Source organism: Trachypithecus francoisi, unplaced genomic scaffold (genome assembly GCF_009764315.1).
Source record: "Trachypithecus francoisi isolate TF-2019V2 unplaced genomic scaffold, Tfra_2.0 Lachesis_group1, whole genome shotgun sequence".
Classification (NCBI taxonomy): Eukaryota; Metazoa; Chordata; class Mammalia; order Primates; family Cercopithecidae; genus Trachypithecus; species Trachypithecus francoisi.
In genome coordinates this window covers 83,435,409-83,453,148 of record NW_022681454.1, presented here as the reverse complement: position 1 = coordinate 83,453,148, position 17,740 = coordinate 83,435,409, and the positions used below count along the sequence as shown (strand labels likewise).

The 17,740-nt window shown below is 35.6% G+C and overlaps 1 protein-coding gene across 2 annotated transcripts in view; it reads right to left on the bottom strand.

Annotated features, from left to right (window-relative positions):
• The window catches only part of CORIN (corin, serine peptidase), a 259,724-nt gene that overhangs the window by 173,746 nt on the left and 68,238 nt on the right, over positions 1–17,740 (bottom strand). The window lies entirely within an intron of this gene.

Sequence of the window (17,740 nt, the reverse complement as noted above, 5' to 3'; positions counted from 1 at the left end):
CTGGCAAACCAAATTCAACCAGCACATTCAAAAGATCGTTTACCATGATCAAGTGGAATTTATATCTGGGATGCAAGGATGTTTCAACATACACAAATTAATAAATGTGATACATCACCTTAACAGAATGAAAGACAACCATATGACCATCTCAAAAGACAGAAAAAATACTTGAGAAAATTAAACATCCTTTCATGGTAAGACCTTCAACAAATTAGGTATAGAAGAAATGTACTTCAACACAATAAAGGCCATCTACCACAAATCCACAGCTAACAACATACACAATGGGAAAAGAGAAAAGCCATCCTCTAAGATCAGGAAGAGAACAAGGATGCCTGCTCTTGCCACCACTAGTCAACATAGTACTAGAAGTCCTAACCAGAGCAATTAAGCAAGAGAAAGAAATAAAAGGCAATCAAATTGGAAAGAAAGAAGTTAAATGGTCTCTGTTTGCAACAACATGATCTTATATTTAGAAAAACCTAAAGATTCCACAAGGAAACCTGTTAGAATAAGCACATTCAGAAAAGTAGTAAAAGTAGTATTTTCAAAATCAACATAAAAAATCAGTTGTTTCAATCAGAAATGAAGGAGAGAAAAATAAAATTAAATTAAAAATAAAAATAAACCAGTTCTGCTTTTATACATTAACAACAAACTGTATAAAAAAAAGAAATCAAGAAAACAATCATCTTTACAACAGCTACAAAAAAAAAAAAGAAAGAAATACTTAGGAATAAATTTAACCAAGGAGGTGAAAGATCTTACACTGAAAATGATGAAGCACTGATGAAAAAATTTAAAGGAAACACAAATAAATAGAAAAATATCCTGTATTCATGGTTTGGAAGAATTAATCTCATTAAAATATTCATACTATACAAAGTGATCTACAGATTCAGTGCAATCCCTATTATAATTCTAATAACATTTTTCAAAGAAATACAAAAAATCCTAGAAGTCATATGGAAACACACAAAAAACAAATAACCAAAAATATATATATATATTGAGCAAAAAGAAAACTGAAGGTTTCACACTACTTGATTTCCAAATACACTACAAAGCTATAGTAATCAAAAGAGTATGATATTAGCATATAAACATATAAACCAATGTAATCAAATGAAGAATCCAGAAATAAATCCACACATTGATGGTCAATTGATTTTCAACAAAGATGCCAAGAATACACAATGAGGAAACAATAGTCTCTTCAATAAATAGTGTTGAAAAAACTGGATATAAAGATTTAGAAGAATGAGATTAGCCTTTTATTTTACACCATACAAAAAATTAACTCAAAATGAATTAAAAACTTACATTGAAAACCTAAAACTATAAAACTACTAGAAGAATACATAGGGGGAAAGCCCAGTGACACTGGTCTGGTTCATAATTTTTTGAATATGATCCCAATGGCAAGGGCAACAAAAGTATAAATAGACAAATGGGATTACATCAAACTAAAAAGATTCTGCACAGGAAACAGTCAACACAGCAAAGAAATAACTTACAAAATGGAAGAAAATATTTGCAAACCATACATCTGATAAGGGGTTAATATTCAAAATACAAAAGGAATTTTATTTAGTAGTTGAGAAACAATAACTAAATTTAAAAGTGGGAAAAGGCCCTAAATAGACATTTCTCAAAAAAATACATACAAATGGCCAACAGGTGTATGAAAAAAAGGTTCAACATCTCTAGCCGTCAGAGAAATGCAAATTAAAACCACAATGAGTTATTACCTCATACTTGTTAGGATGGCTATTACTAAAACAAAAACAAAAAATGAAGAAACAGAAAATAACAAGTGCTGGTGAGGATATGGAGAAAAGGGAGCACTTGCACACTGTTGATAGGGTTGTAAATTAGTATAGCCATTATAGAAGACAGTATGGACATTTCTCCCAAAAAATAAAAATAGAATTACAAAATGATCCAACAACCCCATTACTGGCTGTATATCCAAAGGATGTAAAATCAAAGTGTTGAAGAGAAATCTATACTCCCATGTTCACTGCAGCATTATTCACAATAACGAAGATATGGAATCAACAAAAATGTCCGTCAATGGATGAATGGATAAAGAACATGTAGTATATATGCATAATGAAATACTATCTGGCTTTTAAAAAGAAGGCAGTTTTGTCATTTATGACAAGATGGATGAACCTACAGAACATTCTGTTAAGTGAAATCAACTAAGCACCAAAAGACAAAAACCACATGATTTCACTTACATGTGGAATCTTAAAAGGTTGAACTCATAGAAGCAGAGAGTAAAATGATGGTTACCATGTACTAGGGCTGTAAGGGTGAGGATTGCGATATGTTGGTCAAATGATCCAAAATTTCAGTTAGACAGGAGAAGTAAGATCAAGCAGCCTATTGTATAGCATGGTGACTATAGTTAATAATAATGCCCTGTACACTTTGAAAATTGCTAAGAAAGTAGATTTTAAGTGTACTCACCCCCAAAAAAGTATTTGAGGTTAAAAAATAAAAAGAGATCCAAGTGATATTACAACAACTTTTTTCATATTTCGTGTAAATAAAGGCAGCATTTTGCATTGGGAAAAAAATGGGTTATGAGCCCTCACAAGAGGGACCAATTAGACTGGAAATTTTGGGTGCCTATTCCTGGCTGTACCAGGAAGGAAGTCAACTCGGGTCAGGACTACATCAGCAGAGTGGAATAATGAAGGTCATTCTCTATTCTAGATAATTCACCTAAGAAGAAACATTTTGCCAGAATGATTTCTGGGAAAAACCAATTTGAAAGGATATTGTGTACTTAGGAAGATCCATAAGAGGGTTACAGTAAGCTAAGAGAAAACACAAAACTGGAGACAGTTTTGTGTCTATGAAGATTTAAGCTTCTTTTTTTTTTAACTTTTATAAAAGTTCATGGGTACATGTGCAGGTATATTACATAGATAAACTTGTGTCATGGGGGTTTTTCTACAGATTATTTTGTCACCCAAGTATTAAACCTAGTATCCATTAGTTATTTTTCCTGATTCTCTCCCTCCTCCCACCCTCCACCCTCTGACAGACCCCAGTGTGTGTTGTTTCCCTCTGTGTCCATGTGTTCTCATCATTTAGCTCCCACTTATAAGTGAAAACATGTGGTATTTGATTTTCTATTCAGGTCTTAACTAACTGTAAACCAAACCTAAACATAGTAACTATTCTACTTCTCATAAGAGAAAATCAGGAAACAAAAAACACATTTTCTTAATGAGTGATTTATAACATTTGTAAAAAGTCTTTACAGACATAGTGAAGGCACAGTTAAGCCAATGTCTTGCTAAGTTATACAAAAATATGTAACTATTTTGTGCAATGCCATGTAAATTATCAGAGTTAAGTAAAAGCTAGCTATTCTTGTCAAGAGAAATACGAGGTTTGGGAGTTTATTTTCTATATAATTGTATATATTATAGACTAAATGTTTTCTTTTTTTTTTTTTTGAGACGGAGTCTCGCTCTGTTGCCCAGGCTGGAGTGCAGTGGCGGGATCTCAGCTCACTGCAAGCTCCGCCTCCCAGGTTTACGCCATTCTCTCGCCTCAGCCTCCCGAGTAGCTGGGACTACAGGCGCCCGCCATCTCGCCCGGCTAATTTTTTGTATTTTTTTAGTAGAGACGGGGTTTCACAGTGTTAGCCAGGATGGTCTCGATCTCCTGACCTCGTGATCCGCCCGTCTCGGCCTCCCAAAGTGCTGGGATTACAGGCTTTAGACTAAATGTTTTCTAAGGCAACCCTGATTCTCTTGGTGATGTATTTTGCCAAGCTTCAAGTTTTCACATTACATATATGTATATATGTAATTGTCTCTATCTTATTACTAAATTCACATTCATACTTGGTTTTAAGATGTTTAAATCATAAGCAAAGGCTCATAACAAGTTGCAATTCATTCATTCAAGAAACTACTTACTGTGACAATGCTTTAACACAGTGAAGGGTCAATTTTTTTTGTAAATCAATTATTCACATTCCATAGAATTACGTGAGATTTAACATTGCAGCTGTAGCAGCATCTGTCAGGCATTTTTTTTATAAATTGTGAAAGAACTACACCTTGTCCCATAAAATCATCCATCCTAGAATTATGAATGATTGAATAATAACAATAATTAAAATGCATATAGTATCTTCAAGTTTGTTAAACACTTTTCTGTACATAGTATGGTGTTTCCACAGTCTGATTCAAAATCCTGGCTTACTATTTTATATTTATGTGGCCTTTGGCAAGTTATTGAACGCCTCTGTTTATTAGCTTCCTTATCTGTAAAATGGAAATAATAATAACTGTGTAATGGGTTTATTATAAAGATAAAACAATGTTTACACAATGTCCAGCACATAGTATGTGATACAGAAGTTTTTGCTATTATTATTATCTCATTCGTGACTTACAAAAACTCTGTGAACTAGACAGGGGAGAAATTTGTATCCATGTTACGTAGGTAGGAAAATTGGGGCAAAGACCCAAAGTAAGCTTTCATTCTGCTTTTTTCTTCTGGATTCTATAATGCATCCACGTATAAAGGGAATAGTTACTCATTTATATAGGAACAAAATTCAAAGTTGAATTACTTAGTTTTGCTTACTTGTACAATAAAACAGTGCTGGGAGTTACAATTTTTTTAAAAAGTAAGCATTTTAAAACAGTCATTTAAAAATACGTATTGAGTCTCTATTATACAAAGGCACTTAGTGCTATACAATATTTTTTTAAAAGAATTTGGAATTAGAATACATTTTATATATTTAGCCAAAATTTAACACATATAGAAATTATTTGTTTTTCATGCCAACAATGATAAAAATAAATTCTACAATGATGAGAGTATAAAAAATTACTTACTGGAGCAACATGTTCAATAAGGAAAAGATTTATTGTAAAATCCACTGCCTCACTAGTGGTTTGTTTTAAATTTCACCACTTATGAAGGTGATGAGATCTCAGTGGCCTTTCAGCCCTATGTAGTTTATTGGGAATCTCATTTAGTAATAATTAAGATTTGAATATGGGAGTAATGAATTCTAGGACTAACAGGGCAGGTTTGCATACAAAAACCTGGATTATACCAGCTGGGTATTGTGGTCCTTAATGTATTTGTAAAAGGCTCATTTAGATAACTCTCTCTAACTCAGAATCCTCTAAACTTAAAATCTATCATAAGTCAGAATCAAGTTGAGCAACTGTTTACCTTTTTACTCTCTGACTCTGCAAAGGAAGATTTTATGAAGAATAAGATCGTAAGGAAAGGCATGTTCTACATACTCAAAAGGAAACATTTAAAATGAACTTCTAGTCTCCTTAAAATACACATAAGACATGTCATTTCTTTCTTTTAATAAATATAACTTTTATCTTCTAATAAATATACCTTCTAGGTATGTTTAGTATATAAATATATACCTAGGTATATATATTTATTTAAACCAGGTTCATTGATTTGAAAGATAAAAGGTATATTTACCTTTTATATTTATTATTAATCGCTAAAAGATAAAACACTCCCAGGTGTGGAAGGATGTTTAGTTCATATTAATTAAACATGGTTTCTTTCTGGGTAGGGTAATTTTGGAATGATTTTTTTCCTTCTTGCTTTATGCTTCTAGTTTTCTATATTGCTTAAATAGTAGATACATAATTCTGATAAATAATAAAATTATTATTTTTTTTAAAAGCTTTTAAAATAAACTAAAAAATGTGACCAGCTTCTCTGTCATAAGTCTGGCTTGTTTTTTGGTGAGGGATGTGGGAGTCAGCACGAAAGAGAAATTGTAGTACATGAGTCAAAGCAAAGGGGGAAAGGGAGCAAGGAGACTCCTCCTAACCTTCTGGCTAGTATTTTCTGAGTTCTTATCATGTGCCAGACTGTTAGACTGGCTCCACTGACAAATCTTGCAGTGGCTTCTTCCATAAAAGCAGCAGCAACCTCAACAAAGAAGGAAATTCTGTCATATCATACCGTATGCAGGAAACTTGAGGACATTATGCTAAGTAAAATAAGCCAGTCACAAAAGGGCAAATACTGCATGATTCCACTTACCTAAAGTATCAAACATAGTCAAACTCATAGAAGCAGAAAGTGGAATGATGGTTGCCAGAGGTTGGGCAGAAGGGGAAATGAGGAGTTGCTAACCAATGGGTATAGAGTTTCAGGTGTGCAAAATGAAAAAGTTTTGGGGATCTGCTGTACAACAATGGGCACATTAACAAGTGTAATGTATACTCAAAACTTTGTTAAGAAGTTAGATTTCATGTTTTCTCTTTAACAATAAAGAAATTAGAGAGAGGGCAAGATGGCCGACTAGACGCATACAAGTGGAACAGCACCCCTGGAGGAACTGAGATGACTGGCATTTTTTGTTGTTGTTGTTTTTTAAGAATTGCCTCATTTATTATTTTTCTCTTTTTTTTATACTTTAAGTTCTAGGGTACATATGCACAACGTGCAGGTTTGTTACATACGTATACATGTGCCATGTTGGTGTGCTGCATCCATTAACTCGTCATTTACATTAGGTATATCTCCTAATGCTATCCCTCCCCCCTCCTCCCACCCCATGACAGGCCCCAGAGTGTGATGTTCCCCTTCCTGTGTCCAAGTGTTCTCATTGTTCAATTCCCACCTATGAGTGAGAACAAGCAGTGTTTGGTTTTCTGCTCTTGCAATAGTTTGTTGAGAATGATGGTTTCCAGCTTCATCCAGGTCCTTATAAAGGACATGAACTCATCCTTTTTTATGGCTGCATAGTATTCCATGGTGTATATGTGCCACATTTTCTTAATGACTGGCATGCTTTAAACAGATCTTCAGAGGGAAGGTGCTGAGAGTGGATAGAGGGAAGACACAGAAGCTCAGCTGAAGAGGGAGAAAATTGGCACCTGTATGGCCAACTCTACGGGGAGGTTGATGGTGTTTGATGTGTCCCCAGGTATTTTCTGCTTCACTGCTTCTCATGATTGGCCATGATGTGATTGTTTGGCCATTACCCAATCTCTAGAACAAGCTAGAGAAACTCTAGGAAAAAACTTTAGATGTAAGGTTTCAATTTCTATGGATTTGGGGTTTTGTCTTTTGCTTTGGGGGATTTTTTGAGTCAAGGTTTCACTCCATTGCCCAGGCTGGAGTGCAATGGTAAGATCTCGGCTCACTTCAACTTCAATCTCCCAGGCGCAAGTGCTTCTCCCACCTCAGCCTCCCAAGTAGCTGGGACTACAGGCACTCCTCACCATGCCCGACTATTTGTATTTTTTGTAGAGATGGGGTTTTGCCATGTTGGCCAGGCTGGTCTCAAACTCCTGAATTCAAGCAATCCACCCACCTCAGCCTCCCAAAGTGCTAGGATTTTTTGATTTTTTTTTTTTTTTTTTTTTGAGTCAAGGTCTCACTCTGTTGCCCAGACTGGAGGGCAATGGTGAGATCTCGGCTCACTTGAACTTCAGCCTCCCAGGCTCAAGTTGCTGGGTGTGGCGTGAGCCACCACACCCGACCAGATCTTCATTTCTTTACCACAGCAACCTCCCATATTATTCATTTTAAAATTTTTCGTTTACTTTAAAGGACACAATATACGGTAACATAGTTACTATGGCTTAACAGCCATCAGGACATCATAAATCAGTCTCCCGAAATGCACATTCTAGAGGATTATGTTGAGTGCACATCTACAAACATATAGCCACAACAAAACAAACTCTCTGAGCTTGGTTACTTAAAAAACAATGGAGGAATTTGGAGGCAATTCCAGTGAGAAAATTACAAAAGTTTATATCTCCCACTTCCTGAGGTGATAACATTCCCATTAATACCCAGCAACAGCAATGTTGGCCTTCCCATACTCTACAGACAAAATTGAAAACTAAAGGCTCTGTTCAACTGATTCAAGATAATTATTAAATTTTAAAATGAAGCAGTTTAATCTGTTTAAAAACAGAAGTTCCAAGATAGACCTTTAAATTAAAATACATTTTTGTCCTTGTAAAGAAAACTTTATGAAAAAAATGTTGCGTTTATTATAGAATTAAAATGGTACGAATTAGCAATGTTATCTTTTAGAAAAATAAAAAGAATCGAAATCGATCATGTTTGCTTTCTAAGCCTGTCTTATAAAATTTCTCACTTTATTTCTCAAGTTATAAGAATATGCTCATGTTGCAAGGCAGTTAGTAGATAACTGGCTGCTTGGGGACAGGACCTCTGTCTTATCTATCTTTATAGTCCACACTGCAAAAACCCAGAGCATGACATCCAATAAATAGCTGCTGATTTGGTGCTTCACAGAATATTAACCTAGATTCTCTAAAATTTGAGACATCTCATACAATTTAGAAAAGTACACAGGCATCAGAATGGGTTTACACAGCTTAATATAATTATAAACAGGTACTATACCATAAGTCTTATTCATTCAAATCCTGGCCAGGTGCGGTGGCTCACGCCTGTAATCCCAGCACTTTGGGAGGTCGAGGCGGGCAGATCAAGAGGTCAGGAGTTCAAGACCAGTCTAGCCAACATGACGAAACCCCATCTCTACTAAAAATACAAAAATTAGCTAGGCATGGTGGTGCACACCTGTAATCCCAGCTACTCAGGAGGCTGAGGCAGGAGAATCGCTTGAACTCAGGAGGTGGAGGTTGCAGTGAGCCAAGATCGTGCCACAGCACTCCAGCCTGGCAGACAGAGCAAGACTCCATCTTGAAAAAAAAAAAAATCAAACACCACATGTGAATATTAGATTAACGATCCAGAGCAGCAAAATAGAAGAACAAAATGTGTTAACACTGAAACACAAGAAGTGGATTGCACCAAATTGAACAGATGTAAAGCTTTTGGTTTGGAAAACCCATTACCCTAATCATTTCAGCTACAAGTGAAAAGGCATATTTTCCAAAGGCACAAGTATAGCAAACAAGATTCCCACTGATGGGTTTTTTGCTCTCAACACAAAATAATACAAATACCAAAAACCCGAGACAGTCAACAAATTGAATAATTCAGGCAAAAGATTACATAAAGTGCCAATTTTTCTTTCAGAACCAGAGATAAAAGTAAATTACACAGTTTAGGTTTTTCTGTTTTTTTGAATTTTGTTTTGACTTTCATCTGAGCCTTTGACTTTTAAAAGATCGTTTTGTCATTGAGCTTGACTAGAATTGTTTTTGCAATGCTGTTAACATGCTACTGTTTTGTTTGTTTTCCTTTTTTTCTCTCTGTGAATCAAGGGTAATGGGTTGTTCTTCCTAAAGAGGAAATTGTGATAATGAAGCTGCAGAGAAAAAATTTGGGCCACAAGCTCTTTTGATGTGACTGTTTAACTCTGACCCTCACTTGCTATATGTATTAATATGACATAAACATATAAGCTTTGGGGGCATTTGTCACCTGGGGGATATTGCAGGATTCATTTAGGAGAGAGGGTCAGGAGTCTTGCCAAGACATCTTTGAAAAAGGAAATCTAGTACTGTACCCAAAAGAGAGTAAAATAGTCACTGTTCCATTACTGCTTTCAGAAGCCTAGTTCTGCAAGATGACTGAGTTTGCTCTTTCCGGGAGGATCCCAATACATCCTAGGGAAAGAATCGTCTAAAGATGGAATGAGGAGGAAGGGAAGGAAATCAGGGAAAAGAGAAAAAGAGAGTCCATTCTTACATTCGAGCTACTTTTCTCCCTCTAGAATTGTGCAAGTCTTTACTAGAATGCTAACAACCAAACAAGCATGCAACAATTACTTAAATATTGCACTCATTCTTGCTTAGATGTTGCTGTTAGCCAGAAGTCCATGTCTGAATCTCATAATTGTTTTTTAAACATAAAAGATGTGATTTAATATATAGAGGAGAGAAACCAACTGGACTTGAACAATGAGGTCTAACACTAGTGTCCACCAGAGCACGTGGGAATGGCATCTAGGGGCCATGACTACAGTGATTTTTAGAACATCACTAAGACCTTGAGAAGCAGCTTAGGCAGACCTCAGACCCTCCAAGGTACCAACAAAATATTTTTTTCCTCTAGAGCAGGTACCCATAATCAGAATCCAAAGAATCAATGGCCCCTACATAAAATTTAGGCTGTCTATGAACTTGTATGGGAAAAAAATAACATCTCTATTTCCAATAACACCCAACTGAAATTTAGTATAATTAAATTGCTAATGTAGAAAAAATTAGAAAGCATAGATATTTGCATCAATATAGAGTTGTCACAAACATTTCAAGATATTATTTATGCTTGTCCCTATTATAAAATTATGATTATAAGTTGGGCATGGAGGCTCACGCCTGTATTCCCAGTACTTTGAGAGGCTGAGGCAGGAGGATCACTCAGGGTCAGGAGTTTGAGACCAGCCTGGCCAACATTCCTTAACAGGTAAGAGACTTAACGGATTTCAGATGTCTAGTTAGACTCCCTTTCTCAAACTCTCCACTTGCCTGATGAGTAGTAATTCAGGTTAAACTCCAAGACCTGCTCTGATCCTCTTAGCTGCATATATATATTTTGAGTGGAGTTTTGCTGTTTTGCCCAGGCTGGAGTGAAGTGGTGTGATCTCGGCTCACTGCAACCTCCACCCCCAGGTTCAAACGATTCTCCTACCTCAGCCTCCTGAGTAGCTGGGATTATAGGCGCATGCCACCACGCCTGGCTAATTTTTGTATTTTTAGTAGAGACAAGGTTTCACCATGTTGGCCAAGCTGGTCCCAAACTCTTGACCTCAGGTGATCCACCTGCCGCAGCCTCCCAAAGTGCTAGGATTATAGGCGTGAGCCACCATGCCCAGCCAGCTGCATATTCTTGTAGAGCTCATGTTAAAGCTAATGAAAACATCTCATGTTAAAAACATAAAACTAAGAAGAAAGAAAAACCTAAGGGTTTTGAATTGGTGCATAAGCTTTCTACACCCAGTAACTTTTGGGTATGAGTTTAGGGCATTTCTGTCCATGTCTAGTTATCAACGTAAATAAATCACTGCAATTTAGACAGTATCATGGTCATCATCCAAATCATTTTTTCTTCAGAAAGAAGACTATGTAGTTCATTGAGGGAGAAAAAGCTGGATATAAAGTGAATTCCCATTATTGGAGAAATGGTTGAAATAAATTATGGTATAATGACAACATGGAATACTATTTAGTCATTATAACAATATATTAGAATTAAGCTTTTGCCTTGAAGATATTAACTTGAAGTATTCTTGGATGGGAAAGATATTTTGTGAAAAAAAAAGTAATAAAAACAATTACCCAAATCCTCTATGTGAATATTATCCAAATAGCAAAATGACAGAAGTAGGTCTGTCATCAGTAATTATTTCAAATATTAATGGATTAAATTTTGTATGGGATAATATAAAATATTAAATTTTGTATGTATACATGTTTAAATGAGATTGCAAGAGGATGGAGAAAACTATAAAATCATACACATTTGGCTGTTATTAGGTTCTTCTTAGGCAGAAGGAGAAGAAATGAAGGAATTTATGCAAAAATGGGAAATAACTTCAATTACAAATAACATATATAACAGAATCACACTCATACATTATATAAAAGAGAAAGAGAAAAATCAACTCCTCATATTGGAGGAAATGAGAAAGAAGGAATCAGAGTGAATAAGTAAGGTAAAAAAACAATTGAGGAGTAGGAAATACTCCCAGAATGGCAAAGTAAGATCCTCCAAAAATCTACTCCTCCATAAAAACAGTGAAAATACCGGGAAGAAAAATGTCAAAATTAAATTTTTTTACTAGAGAGCATCTGGGAAGATGGTGGAACAGAAAACACCAGCACTCTGTCTCCCCACCTAGACAACAACTGCACTGGCAGAATCTGTCTGATGTAACTATTTTGGAACTCTGGATTCTATCGAATGTTTGAAAGTTTCAGAGGTGGGACAGGACAGTTAAAGGAACAGAGTTTTTGTTTCTTATTGAAGTTAAACTAGTATAAATTCAAGTTAGAGGTTGGGCACGGTGGCTCACATCTGTAATCCCAGCACTTTGGGAGGCCGAGGCGGGTGGATCACGAGGTCAGGAGATCAAGACCATCCTGGCTAACATGGTGAAACTCTATCTCTACTAAAAACACAAAAAATTAGCCGGGTCTGGTGGCAGGCACCCCTAGTCCCAGCTACTCGGGAAGCTGAGGCAGGAGAATGGCGTGAACCCAGGAGGTGGAGCTTGCAGTGAGCCGAGATCGTGCCACTGCACTCCAGCCTGGGTGACAGAGCAAGACTCCGTCTCAAAAAAATAAATAAATAAATTCAAGTTAGAGTGCTATCACTTTAGGATGTTAAATGTGATCCCAATGGTAACCATAAATAAAATAGCTATAGAATATATATATATGTGCTTTGAGAGATATATATATATATGACAAAGGAAATGAGAAAGGAATTTAAATGTTTCAATATTAAAAAAAAAAAAACAAAAACTAAACACAAAAGAAGGCAATGATCCAGGAAATAAGGGATGAAAAAAAGCTATAAGGTATATAAAAAACAAATAGCAAAATGACAGAAGTAGGTCTGTCATCAGTAATTACTTCAAATATTAATGGATTAAATTTTTTCAATCAAAAGACAGAGATTGGCAGAATGGATAAAACCATAATCCAACTATATACTGTCTACCACAGACTCACTTTAGATTCAAAGACACAAATAGGTTGAAAGTGAAAGGATAGATAAAAATATTCCCTGCAAATAGTAACCAAAAGAAGATAGTGGGATGACTCACTTATGATGGTTTGACTTTTATAATTTTTCAACTTTACAATTGTGCAAAAGTGACACACATTTAATAGAAACTGTATTTTGAGTACTCATATAACGATTCTGTTTTTCTCTTTCAGTAAGGTATACAATAAAATACGTGAGCTGTCCAATATGTTATTATAAAATAGGGTTTGTATTAGATGATTTGTCCAACTGTAGGCTAATATAAACGTCCTGAGCACATTTAAGGTGAAGGCTAAGCTAAGCTACAATGCTCTATAGATTCAATTTATTAAATGTATTTTTTACTTACAACAGTTTCAAGTTACAATGGGTTTATAAGGATATAACTCCATAATACGTTAAGGAAAATCAGTATCAACAAAATAGGCTTTAAATCAACAATGGTGGCCAGGCGCAGTGGCTCACTCCTGTGATCCCAGCACTTTGGGAGGCCAAGGTCAGGAGATCAAGACCATCCTGACCAACATGGTGAAACCCTGTCTCTACTAAAAATACAAGAATTAGCCAGGCATGGAGGCGTGCATCTGTAGTCCCAGCTACTCAGGAGGCTGAGGCAGGAGAATCGCATGAACCTAGAAGGCAGAGGTTACAGTAGGCCGAGATCAGGCCACTGCACTCCAGCCTGGGCAAGAAAGCAAGACTCTGTCTCAAAAAAAAAAAAAAAAAAAAATCAAAAATGGGTAGAATAAATAAAGAATGACATTATATATTAATAAAAGTTTCAAAATAGCAAGAAGATACAACAGCTGTAAACATTTACACACCTAATGACAGACCATCAAAATATCTGAAGCAAAAAGTTGATAGAACTGAAAGAAGGCCAGGCGTAGTGGCTCATCCTGTAATCTCAGCATTTTGGGAGGCCAAGGTGGGCTGATCACTTGAGGTCAGGAGTTCAAGACCAGACTGGCCAACATGGCAAAACCCTGTCTCTACTAAAAATACAAAAATTAGCCGGGCATGGTGGGGTGTGCTTGTAATCCCAGCTACTCAGGAGACTAAGGCAGGAGAATCGCCTGAACCCAGGAGGCAAAGGTTGCAGTGAACTGAGATCGTGCACTGCACTCCAGCTTGGGCAACAGAGCAAGACTCCATCTCAAAAAAAAAAAAAAGAAAGAAAAGAAAAGAAAAGAAATAGTAGTTGGAGACTTGAATACCCCACTTTCGATAATGGATAGAACAACTAGACTGAAGACAAGTAAGGAAACAGAGAAATAACACAATTCCATTTCTAGGTATAAACACAAGAGAACTGGAAACATTTCCACACAAAAACTTGTACATGAATATTCATAGAAGCATTATTGATAATAGTTTTTAAAAAGGTATACGCAACCCTATTTTTTAACAACGGATGACTGGATAAAGAAAATGTGATATAGCCACATGATGGAATATTACTCAGCACTAAAAAGAAATGACGTACTGACACATGCTACATCATGGATGCATTCTGAAAGCATCATGCAAAATAAAAGAAGGCAGACACAAAGGACCACATATTGTCTGATGCTTTTCATATAAAAATTTCAGAATAAGAAAATCCATAGAGATTGAAACTAGATTAGTTTTGGCCAGGAGTTAAGGGAAAGGGGAAATAGGGGGCAGGGAATATGACTTGTTTTTGTAATGATGAGAATATTCAAAAATTAGACAGTGGTGATGGTTATGCAACACTGTGATATATTTGAAAATTGCTGAATGTACACATTGAAAGAATGAGTTTTATGGTATATGAATTATATCTCAAAAAAGCAGATATTTAGAAAAGTACATGAGAGGCATAATGCATTTTCATCTGAAATAGAAGATTTAGGATCTAGTTATCAAAGATGTGATAAGAGAACAGAACATTCTAAGCTTTCAGCACATGAATTTACTCTCTTGTCACTTTAACTTCTTATCAGAGTTACTAGGTTATTTTATTGTGTTCCATGTTATCTTTTACCCAGAAGGTCTTGGTTGGCAGAAGTTTTCCCTTTCCTTAAAGTTAAATATATATTTAAATAGCTATAAAATACATAAGGAAAAAATGATGAAAATAAAAACCCAGATACAGAATACAACCTAGAAAAATTCCTTGCTAAAACATAGTATGAACATTAACTATGGGCCTTTTCCTTTTTCACATTATAATTTGTTTTCAAAATGTAACTAATGTTAACTCCAGAAGTACTAGATATCACATAAAGCTTATTTCACTTTCACAAAACCTAACTATGCTACACAGTGTAATACAGGGGGTATTCCAGTTAAAGCTTTATGAAATGCAGGATTCTATGTCTTGGCATTACATTAAGAACCTTCAAGAAGAATGTCTTAGGAAAAGACTATTTCTTGGTACTTTTCCTACCCAGGATATTTGGGTAGAATAGAATGTCTGACCATTGTATTTTTGGACTGAAGTATATTTAAATAGCTTTTATATATGCCAGGAATTGAAAATAACATCTTAATTTGAGAATAATAAAAGAGGAGGATAAAAGTAAACCCTCTGCTAGGTGTTAATATAGATCTAAGACATTAAATGACACTTTAAGTAAAATTGGTGAAATACACATCAAGTAGTAGAAGTGTGATCAGACACTTCTAGCAAAAGTGATAAATCATGTATTAAAATTTAAAATGTCTATAGTTCATTTATTTACTCATTCAACTAATACTTTATTACACATTGACTATACAGCAATAAAAACAACAACAAAAAAGTCTACTCTTTCTTCTCTCCCAGAACTTAAAATTTGTTTAATAATGCTACTGCAAAGAAAACAATAAGATTAAATGATGATGAAAAACTTGAAAGAGCACTGATCTTAGAGTCCTAAGATCTGAATCAAAATTTCATGTCTACTAATCGCTAGGCAAGTGATACTGGATAGATACATCAACTAATTTCTCTAAACCTCAATTTCACACCACGAAAAAATGGTGTATGCTATTACCTGTCTAGTGTATTTCATCAGTTAATTATAAGGATCACAGAGAAAATATTCAAACATTCCCTAAAAACTCTAAAACTTCTATAATCACAGGCTTGCACTATTACTTAAATGTATGGAAAACTATCAAATTTCTTGCAATAAATAATTTTAGTTGATATTGACAGTATACTGAGTCTATGTGGCCAGACAGTAAAGACTAATGCTAACTGTCAAGTACATTAACAACATAAAATGACACATATGCTAGGGTTTTGGCCTTTCTCCATTTAACCATTCTAATTTCACCTGGATTTCTTCTACATGCCAATTTATGCTCACATTCACAAGCAATGTTCCAGCCATAGGAAGAGCAAATGAGTCAGACAGACTTCTATCAAACTTCCAATCTGAGCAACAACTGCCACATGTTTCTTTACTCTTCAGGACATGTATTTGTCAATCCTGTTTGAATCTTAACAAATAGTGGAACTTTCAAAATAAAGACAAATGCACTTAGTAGAATAAAATAACAATTGTATCCACATTAACTTGACTGAGTTTTTGTTTAAATTGCTTCTGCGCTTCTGATGAAAACCACTGTTCTTAAGAACAATGAAGTGCTTAAGACATGACTGTAAAATAAAACCTCAAAATTAAACCCATGAGGAAAATAAATTTAACTTGGCATAATTCTGGTTTGCAAAAATACTGTCAGATAATGAACCCAAATCCATATGAATCAATGGTAAACACTATGCACAAGAAACAGTTAATACCTATAGGTGCTCTGTGAAACAGTGGAACCCAAACTGTCTGTCCCTTTTGGGTTGGAGAAATAGAATAATCCTGCTTTTCCTCAAACACTGGCAAACATATACTATGATAGCTAAAAGTCAACTTAATCCTTCCTTTCCTGGCTCAAAATAAAAATAAATATGCCATCTCAGACCTAAGATGTGATAGCCCTTTGTGGGTTTTCATGAAAGAGAGAGAAACACCCAAGACAATGATCATGGGTGGATGGGCTTTGTGTAATTTTCAATCACATAACCTTGTTTTAGAAAGTAGAAATGAAGAGGCCAGACAACTATGGATAAAATTCTGGCAGTGGCTGTACTGTGCTCTGATTATTTTTTATTAGCATTGGTTGTATCAGAGCTGAAGCTTCTTGGCATTTTCCATACAAATCCACTCCCACTGAGTATTCTGGAAGCACAGTAACTTTATCAAAAGGTAGAGTCACATTCCAGAGCATGTCATCTGTCACCTCTCATCATCTCATCATGCCCCATGTCCACACTTTCTGTCTTTTCTCTCTCCCAGCTCTTCTTCTGCAATAACTAACAAATCCTTCCCCTTGTCCTCATGCAGAAGAGTTTGGCACATGCCATTTTTCTCAAGGTGTGATTTTTTTTTTTTTTTGTCATTCACCAATATGTAAAATAAACTTTACAGCCAATAATAGAAGGTGAAAAAGGAAGCAAGATAAACAAACAAAAAAAAAAACATGAATGCCTCAAAAGTAAATAGAGGGCTGGGTGCAGTGGCTCACGACTGTAATCCCAGCACTTTGGGAGGCCAAGGCGGGTGGATCATGAGGTTAGGAGTTCAAGACCAGCCTGACCAACATGGTGAAACCCTATCTCTACTAAAAATACAAAAATTAGCTAGGCGTGGTGGCACATGCCTGCAATCCCAGCTACTCAGGAGGCTGAGGCAGGAGAATCGCTTGAACCCAGGAGGTGTAGGTTGCAGTGAGCTGAGATTGTGCTACTGCATTCCAGCCTAGGAGACAGAGAGAGATTCCATCTCAAAAAAAAAAAAAAAAATGTAAAAAGGGGGATAGCTCCCATTAAATCACTCAGGATCCTGTTATTGAATGGGTCCTCCTGCAAGGGACCAACAACAAAGTCAGTGACTTAACTTACTTATTAACTCAAAATAAGTAACTTAAAACTTCAAAAACTTCAAAACTGTAGCGCAAACTTTCACAGATGAACCACTACAAAATCAATGCCACTATATTGGGGCAAGCAGCGTAAATTTTC